The sequence below is a fragment of the Orbicella faveolata genome, unplaced genomic scaffold, assembly GCF_042242905.1.
Source record: "Orbicella faveolata isolate gen_17 unplaced genomic scaffold, um_ofav_v1 contig_47, whole genome shotgun sequence".
Lineage (NCBI taxonomy): Eukaryota > Metazoa > Cnidaria > Anthozoa > Scleractinia > Merulinidae > Orbicella > Orbicella faveolata.
The window spans coordinates 27,199,686-27,206,378 of record NW_028301577.1 but is presented as its reverse complement, the minus strand read 5'-3'; the positions used below and the strand labels follow the sequence as shown (position 1 = coordinate 27,206,378).

General features: G+C 37.8%; 2 long non-coding RNA genes across 2 annotated transcripts; one reads left to right on the top strand and one right to left on the bottom strand.

Moving 5' to 3' along the window:
* Window positions 1-2,350: 2,350 nt before the first annotated feature.
* Window positions 2,351-3,076, bottom strand: LOC149097796 (uncharacterized). Its single transcript, XR_016204290.1, has 2 exons — window positions 2,993-3,076; window positions 2,351-2,568 (listed from the first exon to the last, which is right to left on the bottom strand). It is a non-coding gene; the product is annotated as an uncharacterized LOC149097796 (long non-coding RNA).
* Window positions 3,077-3,331: 255 nt separating this feature from the next.
* Window positions 3,332-5,982, top strand: LOC149097795 (uncharacterized). Its single transcript, XR_016204289.1, has 2 exons — window positions 3,332-3,470; window positions 3,868-5,982. It is a non-coding gene; the product is annotated as an uncharacterized LOC149097795 (long non-coding RNA).
* Window positions 5,983-6,693: the final 711 nt, after the last annotated feature.

The window sequence follows — 6,693 nt, the reverse complement described above, 5'->3', positions numbered from 1 at the left end:
TACTCTAAACCTATTCCTGATCGCCTTGGTTTGCAGTGAAATGGACACAGCAAAACTTTTCGAACGCTTATCTTCGAGCTTCTGGCCTAAAATATAGCCCAACTTCACTTTAAGACTGAAAGAATAGCTGTGAGCGCCTTGCGCGCATCGTGATTTTGACTAACTTCGGCTCGATTTCCCGGAATTTGGGGGATATTTTCCAGTTCCGGGGACTCTAAACTAACTCCTGATGGCTTTGGTTTCCAGTGAAATGGACACAGGATAACGTTTTGAACGCTCACTTTCGAGCTTCTGGTCCGAAGCATAGCCCTACTTCACTTAAAGACTAAAAGAGTAGCTGAGATTGACTTACGCGCATCGTGATTTTGGGTTACTTCGGCTCGATTTCCCGGAACTTGGGAAATAATTCCCAGTCCCGGGCACTCTAAACTAATTCCTGATGGCCTTGGTTTTTAGTGAAATGGACACAGCCAAACTTTTTGAACGTTCACTTTCGAGCTTCTGGGCCGAAATATAGCCCCACTTCACTTTAAGACTGAAAGAGTAGCCGAGACCGCCTTACGCGCATGGTAAATTTGTCCAACTTCGGCTTGATTTCTCGGGGTTTGGGGGATATTTTCCAGTCCCGGAAGCTCTAAACTAACTCCTGATTGCCTTGGTTTTCAGTGAAATGGACACAGGTAAAAGGAACGCACGCTAGGTTTCCAGGTTGTAGGCCGAAATCTAGCCCCACTTTATTTTAAGACTGAAAGGGTAGACGAAACCGCCTTAAGCGAAACGAAACTTTTAGCCACTATGGCTCGATCTGCCAAACCTTGGGGGATATTTTCCAGTCCCAGGGACTCTAACCTTACTCCTGATAACCTTAGTTTTCAGTAAAATGGTCACAGGTAACAGGAGCGCACGCTCCCTGTCGAGCTTCTAGGTCGAAATAAAGCCCCACTTCATTTTAAGACTGAAAGAGTAAACGAAACTGCCGTACGCTTATGGTAATTTTAAGAAACTATGGCTCAATTTGCCGAAACTTGGAGGATAGTTTCCAGTCTCGAGGACTCTAAACTATCTCCTGATGGACTTAGTTCTTAGTGAAAAGGACACAGGCAAAAGGAGCGCACGCTCGGTGTCAAGCTTGTAGAACCGAAATATGGCCTCACTTCATTTTCAGAGTGAATGAGTAGCCGAGACCGCCTTACTCGCATCTTGATTTTGAGCATCTTTGGCTCGATTTGCCGCAATTCGGGGGAAATTTTCCACTCCCGAGGACTCTATGCTAACTCCTGATGAACTTAGTTTTCAGTGATATGTACACAGGCAAAAGGAGCGCACGCTCGGTGTCGAGCTTCTCGGCCGAAATATAGCCCCACTTCATTTTAAGACTGAAAGAGTAGCCGAGACCGCCTTACGCGCATCGTGATTTTGAGCAACTTTGGCTCGATCTGCGAGAATTTGGGAAATAACGCCTTCCAAACTAAAATGTGGCATTCCAATTTGGAAAAATTCCGAAGGGTACTGGTATTTGATGCCGAAAAAGTTTGTGTTTCCGAAAGGTTTTGGCTTATTGGAAGGAGAAAAAGAAGTGTTCAGTTGAGTCCGCCAGGGACAATACATCCAATTTCACCAAAATGTACAATTTAATGTAAAAAAGATCGTGCACCCATCGCGCTTTCCTTTTTTGAGAGATTCAGATTTTCTGATCTCCCGGCCCACAACTTATCAGAATAAAACGGTCATCCATCTATGATTCTAAAAGGATTCAGAATTTCTGATCCCCCAAGACTTTAATAGTTTCAAAAAACTGATCCCCAGTCCACAACCCGTCAGAGCAAAACAGTCATCTATTTATAATTCTAAATGCATTCAGAATTTCTGATCCCCATCACCTCATGGGACAAAAACGGCTATCTGTTCATGGTTCTAAAAGTATTGCGAATTTCTGATCCCCCTCCCCCACCAAATCTGCTAACATGATAGAAAGAGCTGTCGATTTATAATTCTACAACATTTCAGCATTTCTGATCCCACATGACTTAAAGGGATTCAAAAATTCTGATCCCCCAGTGCATAACTTATCAGAACAAAACGGTCATCTACCCATAATTCTTAAAAGTATTCAGAATTTCTGATCCCCTTTGTTAGGTGACAGGACAGAAACGGCCGTCTATTTATAATTCACAAGAAACTAACTAGATGTCTGATAGCTAAAAAGTAATGATTGGATAGTAACTTTAAACACATAACAGACAAAAGGATCACAGAGTAAAGGGCATCAGAAAAGTACACAAATGAAATATTCACAGCTAGGTCATTATTAATAACGATTTGAAACCACGCCAAAGGATCGAGACAAAAATTGCAGTTTCATTTCGGACAGTGAAAGGTTTTATTTTCAATTCAAAAAGATATGAATTTAGGCTCCAGAATTACGAGCTGTTGTTTAAAGTCCACATCAAAGATAACAAGAATTTTAATCAGGACTCAGCTGCCGTCTGCGCCACCTCCGTTTTCTGCTTTAATGTGTTCGTTTCGGATTGAGGACCGCTATTCTTGCCTTTTTTTTTCCCCTCTGCTCTGCAATGAAGCAATTGAAGCTAAATATTCTTATAAATAGCGATAGAATTAACATTGTTTTTCATTAATCAATTGATCGGGAGTGTATTCTTTTGTAAACAATAGTGAGCAGTATGTAGGCAATGCGGTAGTGAAGTGTATCGAGCGTGATCTGTAGCTTCAAATCAATTCAGTGTAAACTTTAAGTTACCTCTTCAAAAAGCACACTAACAAGCTATTATGCAAGCATTTCATACATAGGAAATGCGTGTGAATAATTTCTTCGTTACGGGTGCTAATAAAATCAGGAGAACAAACGTTTTTCTTGTGTTTCAGTGATCGCGAAATAAATATAACAACGAAATTTCTTCAGCCACAACATTGATTTCGATTCAAAGATTGAGCAGCTAACTGTAATGTTGAGCAACAATTATGATATACTTACTTTTCTGCGACTTGCCTTTCTTTCACCGAAGCAACCAAGATACTCATTTGAACTTGGACAAATCATTCCATGCTTCTTGCTGCTATTGACAATGTTGGATTCGAAATTGCGCGCAAATAACCGACTCCTTTGGAAAGGGAATCTGCTGGTCAAAAGTATTCATTTATCAGATTGACCGAAGGATTATGGGATCGGACGGAAACACCAAAATGGCGGGCAAAGATTGTGGTCAATGTTGTTAGGATTCGATAACAAAGCTCTCTGTTATTATATAGCCTTGCTCTACGTTGAAAAGCAGTCACAAATTGTTTACAGATGTCCGTTGTTATTCCAGTTGAGTCAAATCCCAGTAAAGGTGGAAAAGTATGAAGTTTCGTCGGCAAAACAGTGTGGCAATCAAACTATTTGCCAGCAGCTGGCGGTTTCTCTTACACTCGTCAGGTTTACAGAAAGGTTATGGTTCCTGCAGCTTTCCAAGGTAAACTGATTTTCTTGCATAATTTGTGACGGTTCTTAAAATACTGGAAACGTTCTGGCCGGTTAAATTGATCGTGGAAGATTACAGAAGATGCAGATGCTTTAACACACTGTTAAGTCTTGTTGATTTCGTGAATACAAATGTTCATTTCCTAAAGGAGTTATGAAAACAACTGTATTCAACGCAACAATATACGAACAATTTCGTGTTGGGAAAATCATTCATTGTAAAAGTACAATAAGTGCAATAAATGTGAGCTCTCTCATGTAGTTTACATATACTTCTTATATATCTAGTGTATATCTTGTCTAGGATCAACTGGGCATACATATGTAGTATACAACACCTAAAACACAAGATATCAAAAAGCAACATCCTTCACCTTTTTGATTTTCAGGTTGATGGTGGTGCTCTTGAGGTTATGTTAGATGTGCATATAACATTATCAAGACCATTTGTTTGCCACTTATTACTTGAGTTGCAAAAGACTGATGTTATTTTCATTAGGGTGGTTGAAGTTCTCTTTAATTGGGCAAAGGTCCTTTATAATTTGGCATTTCTTTATGCAAATAGAGGTTATTTAGAACAGCAGATATAATTCACAGCTAGGTTACGGAAAATTACTTTTAACCACTTCCAGACCTTTGTACATAAGTCTTGCCATAATTTGAAAAACCCATGATTCATGGATAAAATTAATTGAAAAAAATACTTTCATGAAGAAATTACTGTAATTGAAATTTGAAATTCATGTCAAGAATATTTTGTGCTTTTCCGGTCATGAAATCTGTTTACATTTCATGAAAATTTACTGAAGAATGTAAACATTTACTAGACTCCAATTTAAGTAGCTAAGAAGTGTTTCAAACAGGATTTTAGAAAGATATATGTTAAATTTCAGTAAGTTTTGTGATAAATCGCAACATAATGGAAACTCATTTCCAGCCAGATTTTGTCCTCCTTTTGCATCTGGATGTGCCTGGTTTTTGGTATTAAATTTTAATGTACAACTGTTGCAGGTTTAAATAAAACTATTAGTTATTTATACATTTTCCTATGTAAATACAGAGATTTTACTTAGGTTTAGGATTTGAAGAGCAGTTATCAAAGATCCATATAAAATGAATAATGAAGAGTTTTAGCTATAGTTTCACCACCTGTGACTAAGAAAGCTTTTGGTTAGGTAAACATTAAAGTGCTGCATGTACATGAGTGATGGATAATTTTTTAGATTGGCTGCTATCTTTTTACTATCTCTGGGTTTTGGGTAGGTTATCACAGTGCGATATGAGTGATGGGTAGTTTTCAGATAGGCTATCTTTTTACTAGATAGGATAGTGTTTTATTGTTCAATGTAAGGACTAGTCTTCAGAAAGCCTAGGTTTTGGCTTACTACATTAGTGGTGGTTTTTGGATAGACACGTTAGTGGATAGATAGGCCATCTAAGTATCTGTTGACTATCTACACAGGAAGCTAGTGTTTAGCTAGTCAATCTATTTCCTAACTATCTGATAGATAGATATTAGTTAGCTTTAAGCCATGTCAAAGATAGCTATCCTCTATCTACAAAACCTCTTGGATAGAAAAAAGAATAGAGATTTGCATCCCTCAACCAGGAATGAGATAGTTGCAAGTAGCATGAAGTTAGTAATAAACTAGTAATAAGATATGATTGTTTTTGGGAGGGCTTCTTTAACTGAGGACAGCAAACTATTGCCAGCTACCAGGAAACATCTCCAAGATGAGTATGCCAAATTAAAAAAGAAAGAATAGAATTGCTTGTAGCATTAGCTACAATACTTGCATCCATATCTGTCAGGTCTTTATAAAACAATTTTATCCACACTCTTCTCCTTTGAGCATGGTTAAACTGGTTGCGTAACTGAAGTGTGAATGAACTGGTAGCCCACTCAAAAAGTTAGATTGAAGATGTAAAAACGTGTTGGGCAAAGCTAAAGTCCATGGCCTCTGCTATATGACAACAGGTTTTTGGAGGACACTGTATACATGTATGTAGAGTACATTGACCCACTTAAATGTATCAACTGCAAATTTAAATGTTCATGTATATTGCAGTCTTTAATTGTCATCCCTGTAATGTACTGTAGTGTTCCTGAACGCTCTTTTTGTTTTATAACAGTGAGGTGCCTTGTTTCCACGTTAAACAGAAATTGTTAGAAAATTTTCTTTCACATAAGGTGGGCAAATTCTGACAGAGAAAGTGGAGTCTGCATTTATGCCTACATTTGTGCAGTTTGAGTAATCTTACTGTTTTGATCAATTCTGAACTTTCCTATCCTCTTAGGTACTGTTTGATATTGTTTTTTTAAACTTACAGCTACTGTAATTTTGAAGTGCATAGATCATTGTAATACAATGTGTGATGTTTACAGTTACTTATATTAATAGACTGCTGTGAAGAAAATGGTTCTTCATCACTCTCTCAGTATAATCTGAGTGTATGGAATCTGTTAAGAATTATGCTATATTTGTATAAAATTTCTAATTGAATATTGTTATGAAGAAAAAATATTTTTATTAGACATTGTTCAGGCAGGCAGCAAGATCTAAACCCTGTCTTCAGTGTTATGATTTAATGTGGCTACATTGAATGTAACACTGGCTTTGCAGGGGATCAGAAATTCTGAATCTTCTCCTGTGTTCTTTGGGGGATCAGAAATTCTGAACCCTTTCTAGAGTTCTTTGGGGGATCAGAAATTCTGAACCCTTTCTAGAGTTCTTTGGGGGATCAGAAATTCTGAACCCTTTCTAGTGTTCCTAGGGGGATCAGAAATTCTGAACCCTTTCTAGTGTTCTTTGGGGGATCAGAAATTCTGAACCTTTTCTAATGTTCTTTGGGAGATCAGAAATTCTGAACCCTTTCTAGTGTTCTTTGGGAGATCGGAAATTTTGAATCCCCTCTTGTGTTGTTTGGGGGATCAGAAATTTTGAATCGTTTTCTATGGAGGTACCTCTCGAGACAAGAAATTCAAAAAAATCATTTGGTTTCTTATGCGTGACTTAAACATTACATTTCAGTTCAAATAAAGAATAGGAAATTGCTCGGAAGAATTTTTTCATTCCTTGCAAACAGGGAAACTTTTCCTCTGAGTTTTAACACCAGTTTAAGATTCTTAGTATATTGCAAATATCGTCTTTGGAATTAAATGGCAATCATAGATTTCCGTCTAAGCTCTACGTTTCACTTTAGGCCAATTTTGC